At 48.4% G+C, this 17152-nt stretch overlaps 1 protein-coding gene across 3 annotated transcripts in view; it reads left to right on the top strand.

Moving 5' to 3' along the window:
- The window catches only part of LOC100117520 (EF-hand calcium-binding domain-containing protein 1), a 71577-nt gene that overhangs the window by 36748 nt on the left and 17677 nt on the right, over window positions 1-17152 (top strand). Inside the window, exon 7 of one of the 3 annotated variants that reach the window (XM_016984694.3) lies at window positions 1452-1717. The gene's annotated coding sequence lies outside the window, so the exon portion shown is untranslated. Of the gene's footprint in view, window positions 1-92; window positions 618-1451; window positions 1837-17152 lie in introns of those variants that run through there. The other 2 variants (XM_016984693.3, XM_016984700.3) reach the window with 2 other exon arrangements.

Raw genomic sequence — 17152 nt, 5'->3', positions numbered from 1 at the left:
AATAAAAGAGCCGTAATAGACACCGACGTTAAGAAATTCTCGCAGCTGATACAACACGTCCTATAGAAAAGACATCCTCTCGTTTGTTTCAGGTCCCACCCCTATACGAGCGCGCGATGCAATCAAGACACCGATAGTTTTATTTTCGATGATAACTCTACGTGACCACGCGAAGCTCGGGGCCTTCTCTTTCTTTACGTAACCCCGGCTTTGCTAAAGCGCACCGACACGGCAGCGGCTGCAGCAGCAGAAGCATCATCAGCAGCAGCAGCTCCTCGAGTGACTTACGAAATTACAGGCTACCTCCGTTTCGGCTGCGGTCTCGTCTCTGCCGAGACGCGCATGTGCTCCGACACTGGCTCAGGGCGAGGAAGCCTCTTTCAAAGTCCTAAATTTGCGCGCTATACGTGCCTGAGATTAGGAGGCTGCGGCTTTTACAGAATCGTAGCGGCTAAAAGGGATATTCGAACGCGAAGCTCTCTGTTCTCGCGATCGTTCTTGTTCCAACCAAACGTGCGCTACTTATTCATTCAACAAGCTCTCGTCGTGGAGTATTTCAATTAATTTATCGTAACGCCAGTAACCGAAAACGAAAAAAAAAAAATAAATAAAAAACTGAACATAAAACCCACTGTATTTTGATACTCTCACGGTCACTTTATCCTCAAATTATCAGCTTTCCGCTGCAGCTGAGTTGTATTTTATGCTCGGGACGTAAAGGTGTTATCTTTAAAATTTATTGCCCGACTCGATTTGCACGCGCGAAATGAACACACAGATGAATTTATAATCGCGCTCAGGCCGGGTTCCCTCTGCAGAGAGAGAGAGAGAGAGAGAGAGAGAGAGAGAGAGAGAGAGAGAGAGTGAGAGAGAGAGAGAGAGAGAGCGCACATACGCACATGTACGTGTGACTGAGGAACATGTTCTGCGCGTGCCTGCTTGAGCGCCGACCGATTTACGAGAAAAATTTGGCGGTGCATTTACAAATGTAAAAGTCATCGCCACCGGCCGCGAAGATACGCAGGAATGTCCCGAAACTTACGAAGTTCATTGCAAGCGTAAGTAACGGTGAAGAACTTTGCATACTCTCGCAGCGGCCAGTATAATGTTACACTAAGAGAAAAACAAGAGGTATCACTGCGGGACGAATGAAAAAGCTTGATCCCTGCCGAAAGCGAAAGCAGTGAAAGTTTGAAGTTTTTTTTTGCATCTTCTTCGTACGAAACCTCGAAAACCGCGTATTTCTGGGGTTCACTTATCGGGCGTTTTCGATATCTTGGCAGCAAGGTACTATCTATCTTTCGGTACAACATGCATTTTATACCTATCCATTGCGTGACTTTGTCCTGTTAACTGTCACTCAATCCCTCTTAATTGTTAGCATATTAATGCATCAATAAATTAATACTTGACCAGTACATATGAATGAATTAGAATAATTTTGTTTTCAGGAAGTTACATGCTAGTGTATTGACAGTGGTCTCTGTGCTGAATGTTGCTTTTGAAAAATCCCTTGAACGCCAAACAACAGCTTTCTGAATTGTGACGAAAATATATCTACTATCGTCGCGAGAAATTTGGAATCTTACGGGAAAATAATTTGACAAATTAAGTCGCCGCGTAGACGACGACTCAACCCGTTGCAGCTGGACCGCGCAGCGACGCGCTGAACATTCTTGTACGTCAAGGGCTCATTAGTATGCCCGGAATCATGCAGGTATATTAATCACACTTTATGAGCACAACTAAATTACCGCGCTCAAAAGCCCGGCCATAAATAAGTGTAACGACATAAGCATAAAATAATGTGCGTACACGATGCGTGATCGAATTTTACGATATTGGAATTTATCGCGTATCTGCTGCCCGTGTTTTTTCCGCTTTCATTCTCACGAAAAACCATCTTGGAGGTTCCATGTGCGAGCGCACACGCGTACTCACAGGCCTTCCCCTGGGAACGTGTTGTCGCTGCAAAAAGTCTGACTTTTTAGACTTTCATATAAAAATCCCGCCTTATTATTTATTAGTTTCACGCAGTCCTCTGATGCTGTACACCTTGTAATCTGGCTTTTTGCATGTTTCGCTCGCACCGTCGAAGGCAAATAAAAATCCTTTTTAAGGGCGATGCGTACTTACATTCGAGCTTCTCCGGCTCCCCTTTTATAACGAAAAAAAAAACGAGTTTCGCGCAGAGTATACGAAAGCCTATTTGCTGCGGTTGAGAAACAGAGCCGGCCAAGAACGAGCGATAACGGGAATAATCGAGGACTAATATTTTCGAGATTAAGGCAAAAGAGTCGTATCCGAGCATTTTCTGTATAGGGAGGCGCACGCACGGGCTCCATATCGGGGCCTAAAAGCATATTAAATAACCTTAAATTCAATTAAGAAAAACACTTAGCGTGACGGCAAAAAATCGTCTCCGGCGCGGCTGGAACTCCCGAAGTAATTACGGCGCGCGCGCGAGCGGCTCGCTCTGAGAAGTCGAAGGAGACCAGGAGAGTAAGCGCGCGCGAGAGAGGAAGAGAGAGAAGCACACGAAGGCCTTACTGGCTGGACCGCCTACTGGCCATAAATCCGCGTTTTGCTCGACTCGTCTCTGATTGGCTCCCGCGGGATGCTGCCAGCGACGAGGCACATGCTGTGTATGCTTGGCTGCTGACTTCGTTGTAACTTTGCGCGATCGCTGCATGTATAATAATTATGAAAAAATCCTTGCCGAGCGATCTACTAATATCCGATAAGCTTTCGTCATTTTGTTCGAGATGCGCCGCTGTAAGAAAGTTTGTCGGATCGTTTTTATACACTACTATACATCAGATCAGGGATAGACCGAGAGAGAGGTGCCAACTCGTTCTCCACGCAGCAGGTGGTTACTGAGCGAGACGCGTGCATCCACTCGGTTCTCTTCTTTCGATTTTAAACGGCCCGAAATAGCTGAGGAGCCGATTAAAAGGGGGGGGGGGGAGGCCTTCGCGTAGCTCAGCCTGTCTCTCGCTCTTGTTACCTAGTCGAGAAACGGACCGACAGAGAGTCCATAGTAGGATTGCTCTATAATGCGCGCAACTTATAAATATTATCCTGTAAAAAATACGCATGATTATGAGGATCTCTCCAAAGTCCGTGAGCTACGTCGGCAGGCCGTAAGCGCGTAAATAATACGGGTGTGCAGCTTGCAAGGAAAAAAAGAAATAAGCTGCGGTCGTCAGTCTCGCGAAGCGAAAGTTAAAAAAAGAGAGAACGTTCATCGTCCAGGTGAAATACCGTCGTCTGCACACTGTCGCGATTTACGAGTGCATTGTGTGAGATTTTCAATTCCGCGTAATTGGCGCCTTCGCGCTCCCGCTGCGGTTTATGCCCGGGAACACGCAGTACAGTGTATACGTACACGCGCCCCGCTCTCGCATGCGCACCTAACGGTACACCCATCGCGGATAAAAGGGCCTGACTCGAGTGAAATTTAAGAGAGAGCTGCCTGCTTTCCTCCGGCTCGCCTCAAAAAAAGTGGCGATGTTTGAAAATCGACTGCTTTCAAGCAGTCGCTGCCCCTGAAGTATACAAAAATTGGCATCTTTCGCGCGACGGAATATTCAATGCCGCACAGCGGGGCACAAAGAGGGAATAAATTGATCGAAGGAGAGAAGCTTCCGGGTAAAAGGGGCCTAGTTAGCCCGCGAGACAATGCCTCTTGGATTTCGGGGCCCCACAAGTTTATTGGTCACTCTCTCTCACTCTCGCGGTATCTTCGAATCCAAGCAGCGGGCGCAGCAGCGAGAGGAAGCATACATGCATAATGTCGCGATGCGCTACACATCAAATAAGTACCCACTGCGGCGCGACTCGTTCGCGAACAATAGGCCGAATTCGGCGTTCGAATCAATTTAAAGCTCTCATGGCGGCGTAGTGGCGGCTCTATCTCATAAAGTCCATTTTCATAAATTCCGAGTCCCCATAAATATCGCGCGCGTGTGTGCGTTCGCTCGATTTATTGGATTATTATTGCGGTGGGCGTGCAGCTTTCGACGAGGCGATATAACTGTCGCTCTCGGATGCATGTGGATATATTCGCGCCGGCGCGATTACGGCGGACGATGTTTCTCGCCGAGTGGCAAAAAGATGCCGATATTTCTATCATTTATTTAGATATGAGAGGGATGAGAGTTTCGTTCTAATTAGAATTTATACGGTTATGGACGAGTTCTACAGTATCGAGGCCGCGATGCCGCCTCTCTCCGATTTCGTCGTCGGGCGTAAATATGACCCGTTGATAATAACGATCGAGCCCGCGCTCGCCAGCATTTCTTTACGCCCAAATAACGCGATGTAAATATGTTCGTAAATTCCATTACAGTAAATTAAATTGTCTCCCGTAATGGCATTATTATGCGCGTTATACTTGAAATTTAACGAACTTGTATCTTAACTGTAGAGCCGCGCTCGCGACGATCGCGAAGAACGGCAGCAACATCAGCCAGCTCGATTATGTTATTTCCTCGCTTAATATGTTCGAGATGTGTGCATTAAGTATAGTTTTTTATGAAGATCGCATTTACATAAGGGGATTCGAAATTTGTGATACTCTAATTTACGCGACTACGCGCTCGGATCGTTTTATCGAAGCTCTTCGTATGGTATACGAACACGTTATACGCACTGCACGTATTGAATTTGAAACCGCCATAAATTGCTCATTAGCGCAGTACTACCACTACTACACCTCCGTAAAAACTCAAAACGACGAAAGAATAGCGGGAAAAAATGAAATTCAAAATCCGGTCGTTATCAACTCAAGCCTGAAACAATCAATTCCCCGAGCGACGCAGCGAGCCAACTAAACGGGCTAACGCTCGCCCGAGCGGTGTATAAATCGTGGTCGAAGGTGCGCGCTCGTACCGTCAGCCGTTCCTCTTTCGTCGACGTCAAATTAACCGCGGACTGCGGCGACGGCAGCGGTACCTCAATATGGCGGCTCGGGCGTAATGAGGTGGCAGCCCGAGGGTGGATTTTAATCAAGGATCGATGCGGCATCGTTGATTCGTTAGCTCGCGTACGGTCCATTTGGCTCGGCCCGGCTCCCGATAGTCCGCTACTGCCGCCGCCACTTCTATCTCCCCTTCACTGCTGCGCTGCTCTTTCCCTCGTAATTTTCTCTCTTCGATCTGAGCTACTGCTGCTAGTTTGGGCCGCTGCGTTTTATAGATTTTGATATACGAGCTCTCTAAAAATTGTCTTCGACGTACGGCCGTGCTCGAGAGCCGTGCGTGTATTGTTTTTTGAATAATAAACGATTACACTTTTTTGGGAGAATCGTAAATCTGGTTGTGACTGCGCGGAGGAAGGAAATCGCTGTAATCGAGCGTTAATGATCCATCGCGGAATCTATGGTTTCGCTCAGCGAGCGAGCCAGAGATCCTTGTCAGGTTGGTTGAAGGGGATAAAATTGCAGAGTAAAAAAGAAGCGGCTTGAAAAACGACAGCCGAACATCGGCTCTTAGAAAATGGTAGGTTATATGCGAGCTTCATATTCGAGCAGTAAATTAAGAGGAGCTTCTCCGCTCTCGCTTCTCGCACATGAGCGAAAGATCCGGAGTCAGCTTGTAGGGGGGTTTGAGTGTGTGTATATATAAAAGAGACATCTGCCGGGTTAATTCCGCGGGTATAACCAAGTCAATTCATATCACGCGTATATGGGCCTGCGATGCGAAGATCCTGCGCAGCTTCTGTGCAGATCTCGAGTTGTGTAACGATGCACCAGGAGCTGCACGGGGCATCATCGCTACTGATGTCTGCAGCAGCAGCAGCAGCAACAAGAGGCCGCGTCATAATGCTCGCATTATTGTACGCTGAGCTGGCTGTAATGGTATCCGCAGCAGTAGTTAGTGCATCCAATGTGGCTTTGTTGCTTGGTTAATGCCCTCCGCGGGCCTGACACCTCGCGGAGTTTAATTGCACCTTATTCGCGCATGAATATGGATGCTGCTGCTGGCCGGAGCGAGCGAGCGAGAGAGAAAGCGTGTACAGTGCGCTCGCAAGAACCCGCCGATGCTGTTACACGGGGCGCGTGCGAGCACTCGCTGCCTTGCAGTCCCAACTGGATATGCCTCGCGCGCACAATAAAAAATGCAATTATGCTTTTGAAAAATGGATCGCTCTCGAGGGAGGGAACGACGAGCGACGCGACCGGTTCTCTCGCTCTGTCTGCACTCTGACTATGTACGGTGCGCATCACGACGTTTAGCGCTGTGCTGCCCAGCTTCATTTCGCGTTTGCCCTTTGCTTTCGTTTCGGAAAAAAGTTCGGATTTCATGTATTCAATATAACGCCACGGTTTCATGATATGATGAGTCTACTCTGTGCGTCGCCTCAAAATTGCTCGATCGGATTATCCTTTCCTTGAATACACGCGTATCGTCGCGAGAAATCTTCAAATCATTCGACAAGTTGCCCCCCCCCCCCCCCCCGATACCCGCAGTTAACAACTTGTGTATTAGCAACTTGCGAGTTACTCGATCGGCATGGTATCACTGAGGATACCGAAATGTTATCATCAATATCAATGCGTTACACAAATTGCCGGTTATTTGGTTTAAGCCCGAGCTCCACGTAATTCCAATGCGGACGATTAGGAGGGTAATTTAAGTTAACAGTTGGATTATAACGAAGGCCCGATTCAATGACGAGCAATTACAGCAAGCCGACGCGAGAGTGGTATCGATGCACGCAAACTACCAGAGAACACTTAACACCTATGGACTCGCTCGTTTTCACTTTCATAACCGTTAATCAGAGATGCAGCCTATTACTCTCTCTCTCTCTCTCTCTCTCTCTCTCTCTCTCTCTCTCTCTCTCTCTCTTCGTGCCAATTTAAAAACATCGATATTTATCGATTCGATATTCGCTGCGTGCAACACTTTTGCCAAAGGAAACTGGATATCAGCGATAAATTCTATAACTCTGTGTGACACGCGATAATTAAAAATTGTCTATTCACTCGATTTTTCTTGAATTTTACACGGATCGGTGTGCACACACAGGTAATTGCGTCCGTGAAAGCCGCTGAGTCGTCCTATCGAGTTGGGAGGCCGATGTTGCGGCCTTGATATCGTCGATAAAGATCGGGCCCTCGGCCCTGTATATTATGTATGTGTGCGCGCCGTTACTGCACGAAATCGATAATTTTTCGGGGCCCTCGATCGTTCGCAACTTAATAAAGTTGATAGGCTCGAGGGCGAGAAACTGCGCGATGGGATCTCAGCTCTCTCTCTCTCTCTCTCTCTCTCTCTCTCTCTCTCTCTCTCTCTCTCTCTCTCTCTCTCTCTCTCTGTTTCTCTCCCTTTTCGAAAGGCTCGATGATTACAGCTCGATTGATTTCGATCTCCTGACCTAAAATGAATTATTATACCTTGACTTTCATTAAACGCGGTCCCGCATATAAGTTCCGCGTTCTTGCTTTTATTGCAAACTATGCTGGCCGAGAGACGGACTGCCCCGGCGTAAATAAGTTTGAGAAAAAAAGAACGTTTTCCATGATATTTCAATTATACACGCTCGCGCAGCACGAAATTTATGTAAACATTTGTATACGAGCAAGCTTAATTTGTTGTTTTGAGAGTTGATAAATTAATCACGGCATGGCCGCGCCTGATTCGTGCGATGCAATGGAATGTCCTCGATTAAAAGTTTTAATTTCAATATTCGCCAAAGTGTCGTAAATTTGCGCAGAGGATAAATATTAATTTATATTGAGAGTATGGCTTGTACAGCAATCATTTACATGTAGGATATCGCATGCAGCGAAAACGTACGTACACAGCTTTCGAGCTACATCGGACTCATTATATAACCTTTGAAGATTGCCGCTGATCGCGCTTGCAGCCAGCGCTACACGATCCTTAAAATTTAATTATAAAAGCCACCAAGATCGTAATCTTCTAAACGATAATGGCCAGCAGAGCGCGTATAAGATAATCGTATAACCAGAATAATGGGATAATCGTATACATAAATATCTGTTAGAACAATGATCTGTCAAGATACGACCGTGTACGCTATTTCCCTGCCCTCTGAATTAAGTTTGAAATCTCTGAGAATTTTCTCCTTTCGCAATTTTCTCGCTTTTTGCAAAAGGAGTATCGCCGAGTAAACACATAGCACGCAGATAATGCCGTGGAAATTAAGAAGCAGATAGCTTTCTGAATCGTAATTAGTCTGCTGTGCGCACTAAATGATCTTTACCGAGTCTGAGATTTCATTAGGATTAGCCATGATTAGAAGACATGGCGTAAATTACAAATTACCCTTTAAAAATTAATTAATTTATACATGATTACGAATGCTGAGTAAATGGCAACAACATTGGTATGACGCAAACCTAGGAAACCGTGATGGCTTTATTTTATTCATCAAGAGCTAAACAAAGGGTAGAATGATTTCGAATAAAATAACGCCACACCACTATATTTGGATATTACGCAAGTGGATTGTGATGAATGAAATTGGAAAGTACCTACGCGCTATCTAGAGACTCGGAAACTCAAACGCGGTGAGGAAAGGGCTAATACAAAGCGGTTTAGTTTTACGACTACTATAATACGATTCCGCGTGCTCGCATACTGCTGGAGCGGATCTTTTTTCCGCGGGATACATCATACACGCAGGTCGTCCATTTCTCTCACCTCGCTTCATTCGTTTTTTTAACGCCAAAGCCAAGTCTCATAACGACACCGACTCCCGTCGGAAACTTGAAACGCTCGCACGCTTCCACGTCATAATCGGATTCGAGAAAATGGCTCTTTTATGGCGGAATGAAAGTTTTCTCTCTCGCACTTTCTTTGAAAGACGATCTCCTTTATATACCGGCGATTTAAATAATGATACGATCCAATGGCCTTTTTCTAATTATGAAAAAAGGTTGAAAATAAATTTTCTCCCCCGGCAGCTTTTGCGCGTTTAATTAAAAGTCAGCTCGTCGCCGATGTGTGTAATAACGGCTCGTTTCTGGGAAGGCGCGCGTGCGCGAGATGAAAAAGTCCGCAGGACGATGGCAAAAGACACGTGTGTGCGAGGGAGCTGCAACCTCGGCCGCTAACGAGAAGCCTATTATCCCTTAAAAATTCATTATCCGTTTTTTCGAGTGCTAAATTTCCACTTTCGTCGCCAGAGCACGCGGCAGCGAAACGACGCGGAGGACGAGTTTTTGTCGCGAAGAATTCCTCCTGTGACGAAATTGTATAAAGCAGCGGTATTTTTCGGCAACGACTAATGAATTTAGAACGAGCGCTTTAACCGGCCGTTTTTTCTTATTAACCTCGCGCCCGTATATACGGCGTGATAACGGCCGGCACCTCTCGCGCACGCTTTTTCGCGGCATAAAAATGCAAATGCTTATTTAATGCGCGCTGCACGTTTCGTTTTTGCGCGCACAGGTATACGGGAGGAGGATTTTTCGGGCAGTGGCGCGGCTCGCTCTTCGGCAAATCGCTTTTTAATGACGTATATGCAGCGCAAGGCTGCAACCCTCGTTGCGGCCACGCGAGAATTCGAATATTTGCGCGCACGCTTTAAGAAACGTTGATTCGCTTTAACGATTTCGGAAACCCGGCTCGAGGTTCGCACGTGCAAAAAAGCGGGCGTGTTCCGCGCAAATGCGTCAAATATTTTCCTCGTTATGGGTACCACGCACACTTTTCTGAATCGCGGGCTCTGATGGTTGTTTCGAAATTAAAATAACATTAGCATCGTATACTTTATGAAATGGGTTGAAAAAACTCCGTGCGAATACAATGAACTTTTCAATCAGTCGCGAGCTGCCGAACGCTTTGGATATCGGCCAATTATCGCAATGGCACACGGCAGATGCAAAGCTATCTCCTGCTATCTCCGCACGCACTTGGGGAGTCTCCTTCTCGTTTCCCATCTTCCCTCGCATCAGCCTCCGCTTATAATACATTCGGCTTGTCCACGCGCGGAGCTCCGGTAGCGATTCGGAGTTAATTTAATCTCTCCCAGAATTGAGCCGGGCCGCAATAACATTCGACAACTGCGGCGGCGGCGGTTTCTTCCTCCTCTTATACTTATAATGTCCTTCGCGCGCGGCCTCATCTTCTTTCATGTCTTCCACACTTTTTTCCATTACGCCGGTATCGCTGCCTTCGCCATTATATATATTTCGCATTTTACGCGGATACCGGGCGCGCACACGTTCGTCTTTTTTGCAATCTCGTGCAGTCGTTTAGCGCGCTTTTGTCAATTTTTGTTATGCCTCTCACGTTTGTATGTATGCACGTACGTGGCAATAGTCCGAGCGGAAAAATTAAGGCTGGTCGTCACGATTGTTCAGGCTTCGATTTATATCACGGTCTTAACGTACGGAAGCTCCGAGCGATTAAAAAAACTCGCGCGCGCAGCATCGAAGAATATTCGAAATTTTTCCTGAAAGGTACACACCGCAACCCGGCAACGGAATCGTCGGCCCATACAAAAAGGATCGAATTATAGGACCTGAGCGTGCCACCGACTCACCGAAACTGGTAATTACACACACACCGACTAGACTTTGTTCATTAAACAGGTTCTCTCCATATAAATTTTCTCGAGGTTCTGTCTACACCATAGCATACAGCGCGGGGAACCGAAAAGGAGTGGATGCAGCAGCAGCAGCAGCAGGTACAACGAGCGCGCGCGAGCCCCGACACTTACGAATTTATGTGCTCCCGAAGAAAGAAGCCGAGACGCGCATCGGCGAGAAGCGGCCCATTCGTAGAACCATTAAACGGCCGTCCTCTAGCGCCTTGCCTTTGGATTCCCCCTTTTTTACCCCACGTTAGAGCTGCTCTCCGCGTAGATGAGGCTCGGGGAGGCTGGAAAAGAATTATGACTGTTAATCACCCGTTCTGAGCTCACGCCCTGGTTGCGGCTCGTTGATTAGTGGGCCGCGCTTTTTTTACCACCTGCAAGCTAAAAATCTCGTTTCCACGACGGATCCGCTTTTTTCTCGGCAAAAATTATCTTCATTGATTCGTTCACGCGTATCTGATAAACCGCTTAATTCTTCGCGGCGTCTTCAACGAGCCCCCCGTATAATTAATTTAACTCGCCTCTCGCGGGAGTACACGAGGAGCATCGGAGGCTTTCTATATACGCGGTATACACCTGCGGCCTGTCTTGTAGATTTCGCGAATAAATCGGCATAATTGATAAGCACAAGCCCGGCGCCCCTTCGTTCGAACGTCGACACGATAATGAACCCCGCCGCCTGCAAGCCGCCCTTTTTCTTCTCCTTCTAAGACCGCTCTCTTCGTAGCCGCGGTACGTACCGCCGGTATCCATTATCGAAAGCGCTTAATTGTTTAACAACGCGCTCGCTCTCTCGCAAGCCGGCCGCGCCGACACTACACGCACACAAGCCTTTGACTGCGGGAAAATTAAAATCCGAGGAGATTAAGAATTACGCCCTAGTCGTAAATCAAGGGGTAGTTCAAAAATTAATTGATCGCAGGAGGTTGCAGCGTGCAGCGTGTGTATTGAATTTACTCGCCTCTCGCTGTACTTTTATTATGTTCTCTTGTGGACTTATTATATTGTATTACGGCAGTGGATGAATTATGTCGGCAAAAATGAAGAGAGGATACAAACGTATAGTATTATTTAAATACATATTCCACTTGGCCGATCGCGAATCGCTCGCGACGCATCAATCTTCGGAGACAAGACAAGATAATGCCGACGAATCGCGCAGTTTTTTCGACAAAAATTCGCCGACAATCATCGTCCTTTAAGCACGAGTTTCGCGGCTCTGTACAAGGGCGCATTCCTCGGCATCAGCTGCGATCTGTGTTCTTCAAACCGGCACGTTTTTCGGCTCGTTTCGCTCGCACTCGCCGATGCCGACGTTGACGCAAGCGCGCAAAGTTTCCTCTCGCATCCCGCTAACAAGAGAAACGAAGCTGCGCCGCTTTTTACCTGCCTCTGCAGCGGCAGCGCAGGAATGAGTTTGATTTGTGAAACGATTAAACGCGATCGTCGTTGCCAGCGCTTGTCTGTCTTCGTCGCGTCGCAATTTACATTCTTTCTTTCGAGCTTCTGCGGCGCGAATTACGCAGTAGGCCAATTTCCCCGCCCCGGCGTAATTACTCTCTCTCTCTCTCTCTCTCTCTCTCTCTCTCTCTCTCTCTCTCTCTCTCTCTCTCTCTCTCTCTTTCGGAGCAAAACGTGCCCGGAGGAATTGCCCGAGGAAGAAAATCACTCTCGCGTTAGATAATCAGTCAATCAACAAATAACAGTGAGAGGGAGAGCGGCGACTTTGCTGCACGTAAGCATATTTGCAATGCGGCGGTGTGTCGGTGCAAACAAAAAACGAGAAAATTGGGGATCCACTCTGTCGAGGCGGGTCAACACGTTGCTGCTGGCGCGTCAATTAAATGCGGGGATTTAATTGAGATGTGTCTATTTGTAGAGCGGGCCTCGGACAACCCGTGATTATTTGTAAGTATACGCGCGCCTGGACGTATAATGCGCTTATAATTGTCGGATTTTAATCGGCATCCTGAGAACTCGACCATCGATCTCTCTCGTCGAAAAGAGCGAGTCTCGTGCTGCAATTTTACGAGATCGCGAGCGCAGGCGACGGATAATATGTACGAGGGCATTTTTCAAACGCCCGATATTGTACACGAGGTGGACCGGACTCGCAGCTTCCGTGCGATTTTCGTTCGATCTGTTATTACGCGCGTCGCACAATTGATATGGTCCGGCGCTCGTCGGGCGTGCTTATTAAAAGCACGTTTGCAATTAATAAAGACTGAGATATGCAGTCAAACAAACATCCAAAGTCATTTTTAATCGCTCTGCGAGTGAAAACTGTCCCCCGGGGACGTATAAGTCGCGAATTCCCGACTGGCGGCTCGTCTCATCCGCGAAAAATATACGAAGCCCGGACTCTGTGCGGCCATAGGATTTATATCGCGTACGCGCGTCGAAAGGAGAAGGGAAAATACGGGGGCAATAAAGCAAAAGCCGAAAAAATGTGATACGACCTCCTTCGGAGCAATTTTAACAACTCGGAGCATAAAGGATTCTTATATAAGTGCGCGGCGGCGGTTTCTCCGCACGACTATACGCGCGAGTTATAACGCTCGTCGAGGAAGAAAGCGAGATGGGAAGCGTCGCACTTTGGCAAAAAGCAAATACGCGCGAGAATCTGCGCTCGCACGCGCACGGGGAGACACCTCGGTTTCTCACTCCCTACAAGTACAAGAGAGCGAGAGAGAGAGAGAGAGAGAGAGAGAGAGAGAGAGAGAGAGAGAGAGAAAGAGAGAGAGTGAGAGCACGTCCGAAATTACACGCGCGCGTTTATAGTCTCTCACGTGTGTTCAGAATCGCGTCGCTGCGCGAGAAAAAGGAGAGACGAAGCCAGGGACAGTGATAAATCACAAATTACACGAACTCGTTGCGGCCCAAGACAAATTGGAGCTCTCGCGCGGAGTCATGAGCTACGCAGCGGGTAATAATATAATTATAGGACTGCCAGCGCTTCTTGCTGCGACGTTTCAGTTTCAGGCTTCTTGCGCCAGGCAGAGAACGCGCATCTCTTACCGCTCGCGAGCGCGCGCGCGCGCGCGCGTGTGTGTACGTATGCAGCACGCAAGCAGCTCCTCGTTTGATTTACAGCCGACACTTTTTACGCGCCGCTCGCCCGCGCGCGCGCTCCTCGTTATGCGCGAGCACCTCCTCTTCTCCGCGGGTTCCCCGAGCTCACTCTCCCAAGTGGATTTCAATATCAGCCCGAGATATACCGATGGCTCGAGCTCCTCCTTCATCTCGCCGAGAGTGTACCCCCGCGTGTGCGCGATAACGAAAAAATTTCATAATTTCAGATCGCACTCATGCTCGCTGGGGATTTCTTGCAGCTCTCGCGGGCTTTCAGTCCGATACGGATGTATACCCAGCTCGTGTGCGCGGCAGATTATGTTCGAATTTGTCATGTCGAGACGAAGCTCATTTGTTTCTCCTGAAATTCGGCCGAGATATCCGGGGTCGCTCAAAATTTAGCGGGCCCGTAAAAGTTAATCACGGATCATCGTATACTCAAATACATCCGTGCGGCGGGCTTTCACCGTTATTTACGTGAGCGCGAGCATTAGACGCGTCGCTCGCGCGCATAACCGCTGCACCGCGTAATAGAATATCGTAAGTTTACCGAGCTCCATATTCGCCGCACAAATCTCCGTGTTCGAACTGACAGTGCACACATCGCCTGCTCTATTTCCAGGGGGGAAAAGCGAGGAAAACGAGAGATCGACGCGAGAGGCTTTCCATTTTCCAGCAGAGAGAAGACAGAAAATGATAGCGAATAGGAAAAGAATTCGGTGCTGCTGCAGCGCAGTGCGCCGAGGGGGAAAACATATTACACGCGCCGGCAAAAAGAGCGCGCAGAAGTGAAAGAGAGAGAGAGAGAGAGAGAGAGAGAGAGAGAGAGAGAGAGAGAGAGAGAGAGAGAGAGAAGTGGAGAGAAACAGAAGCAGCGGCAGCGGCAAATCCCAAAGCGAACGCTCGCGCGCGCGCCCGCACGTCCGCGGACTTAAAGTATGTTTTTCCTCGCTGACAGCCACCTGCGCTCAGCCTCTCTTCGAGTGCATCTCTCTCTTTCTCTCACGCGCGCACGCGCACGCCGATATCTGCATATCGCTCCGAGAGAAAAAGAGAGAGAGAAAGAAACGCGAAAGAGAGGCACAGAGGAGAATTTGAGCGAGAGCCCGAAGAGACCGCTTTTATGGGCTCGCGCGCGAGAGAGCAGTGGCGCTTAAGCCAGAAATCGATTTCGGGAAGCGCGCGCGCGCGCACGGTAGCCGGAAATCTCTGATCGACTCGGCCCGATAGCAATTAATCCTCGAATGCGTGCCCTGTATACGCTTTAGGGCGTGCACTCGCGGAGGGAGTTTGTCCGTCTCGATCCGCCGCCGTGCTGAATAAGAGCAAGGGGGAGAGAGATGCTTTCACTGAAAATGTTAATTGGCCGAGAATCCGAATTACCCCTCGATCGATTACCGATTATTTTCTACCCTTTATGCAGATTCTTGTACTTCTGATGAGATCGCTTGGGCACGTCACGGATTTGAATCTCGTGAGAGCTGTAGATGCTGCTTACGCAAGCTCTGTTTATTCTCGTGATATGATGCAGGCTTTATTCCGATTCAATGAGCCATTGAATTTTAGAAGAGCAGCTATTTCTCATATATGTGAATAATATTCGCCAGCGTCAAATTTGCCAAAGAATTTCCTCGCCTGATTTATGTATTGCGATGCACAGATATCGAAAGAGAATCGAACTCTCGCGTGATGCGGAGCGAGAGGAGTATAACAGTCGAGAGGCTCTCGCGCCGCGCACTAAATCATGTCAATTATGAATTGTTTATGATACCGAAAGAGATTTTCAGATCGGCCTCGGATTATCGGTTCTTCAAGTATATAAAAATGTTTTGACCACTTTTCAGCCTCGTAATCGCCCGACTATATCCACGACTACAGCAGCGGTTCTTTCGTTTCATCGAGCGCTTCGCTCCTTAACAATCTCGTTATAAATTATATATCGAATTGAAACTACTTCGAGCTTTCACTTTGCGCAGCTATTCAAAAGAATACATCAAAGATTCGTTATTTATATTGCTGTTCTGAGGGTATGGTTTTCCGTAGTTAATGACGCACTGGCAATAATGAGAGAAAAAAGCATCAGGGTGAAAAAGGCACCATTTTTCTCCCTCGTCGTCCAATATTTACGGGGAGTGCGTGAAAAGAGGATCCAGAAAAGAATCGCGCGCGTATAAAGCTGATGCACACACAAAAGGCCTTTGCCGCTCGCGTGCGCGTTCTCTCTTCCTGATAATTGGGTGAGCTGCCGATCGTCGCGCAGGGAGCCCACACGGCGTAGCTTACTTTGCGTTTCTCTCTCCTGATTTCAGCGGCTTCGCAAAGGACTGCTTCCACGCGTACGTGTGTACGTGTATAGAGCGAGGATGAAAGACGGAGTGACTGTCGCCGCCACTACGCAACGTCGGTGACAAGGGCCGACGTGACAATAAATCTGGCCTCTCTTCCGAGCGGGTAATTGGGTTCACCCGCTCGCCAGATCAATCCGATACTGTCTGCCGCGTGCCGTCCCTCCTTCCTTCATTCACTCCCTCGTCTTTTCGCGCTCGCGCACGCGAGACACGCACTGCACCGCGAAAATAAGAGTTTCGCTCGAGCCGAAATTGTTGCGATCATTGAGGTGATCCTCGCGTCGGTCGTCTAGAAAAGAGAACTGCATCTCGCAAGTCCATCTGCTTTGCAAGTATATGGTCTAGCGGATCGGGTCTATTGTTCGGCATCAGAGTAGCCGCGGCGGTCGTGATCTGAATTTTATTTCTCCGGCCTGCGTAGGCAAAGTCGGGCGCGCTACACACAAACGAAGCGAAAAGGGCCAGCCACGGAGAGGAATCACATGGCTATATAAAGGAGTGAGCCGCGGCGGCTTGTTATGCTGTGGCGGCGGCGGGCCCTCATTCAAATCGCCCTGGAGATCGTGTCGTATGCAAAACGTCGAATTTCCGAAGCCGCCCTTCCCGGTCCACTCCCTCGCGAAACGCTCACGCTCGGCGCGGCGATTTGTGGCAGTCAGCTCGAGTCCGGCTATAAATCTGAATAATAAATGAGTTCCGACGGCCTCTAAGAAGTCTCCGACGACGACGACGGTCAAGTTTGCGACGACGATGGCTCGATGAATTTACGGCGCGCATGCGAGCGCGAAGGCCGCCGCGAGAAGAAAGAGAGCTGAGTAAAAAGCCTCGCCGCGCGCTGCTCCTGATGCTGATGGCGCAGGCGTTTATATATATATACGCGCGCGCGCGCCTAGCTTCGCTTCTTCTTCTCCTACAGTCAATTTGTGGACGTCACGAGACTGCTCTCGAAATATTTCGCTCTGTATGTAGCGGCGTTTTATGCTAAACCTTGAAATTTTTTGGACTCGACAGTGAGGGACGATGATGCGGCCGGAAAAATGGATCTTCGCCTGACGGGACAATGCGAATTTCTGACTGGGCGCTGAATGACAGAAATAGATCTCGCGTCTCCTCTCGCTCGCACCTGTCTCATCTGCTCTGATACGTGAGCTCCATGT

Source organism: Nasonia vitripennis, chromosome 3 (assembly GCF_009193385.2).
Source record: "Nasonia vitripennis strain AsymCx chromosome 3, Nvit_psr_1.1, whole genome shotgun sequence".
Classification (NCBI taxonomy): Eukaryota; Metazoa; Arthropoda; class Insecta; order Hymenoptera; family Pteromalidae; genus Nasonia; species Nasonia vitripennis.
Note: the sequence above shows the minus strand (reverse complement) of the source record. Positions and strands in the feature narration are given on the sequence as shown.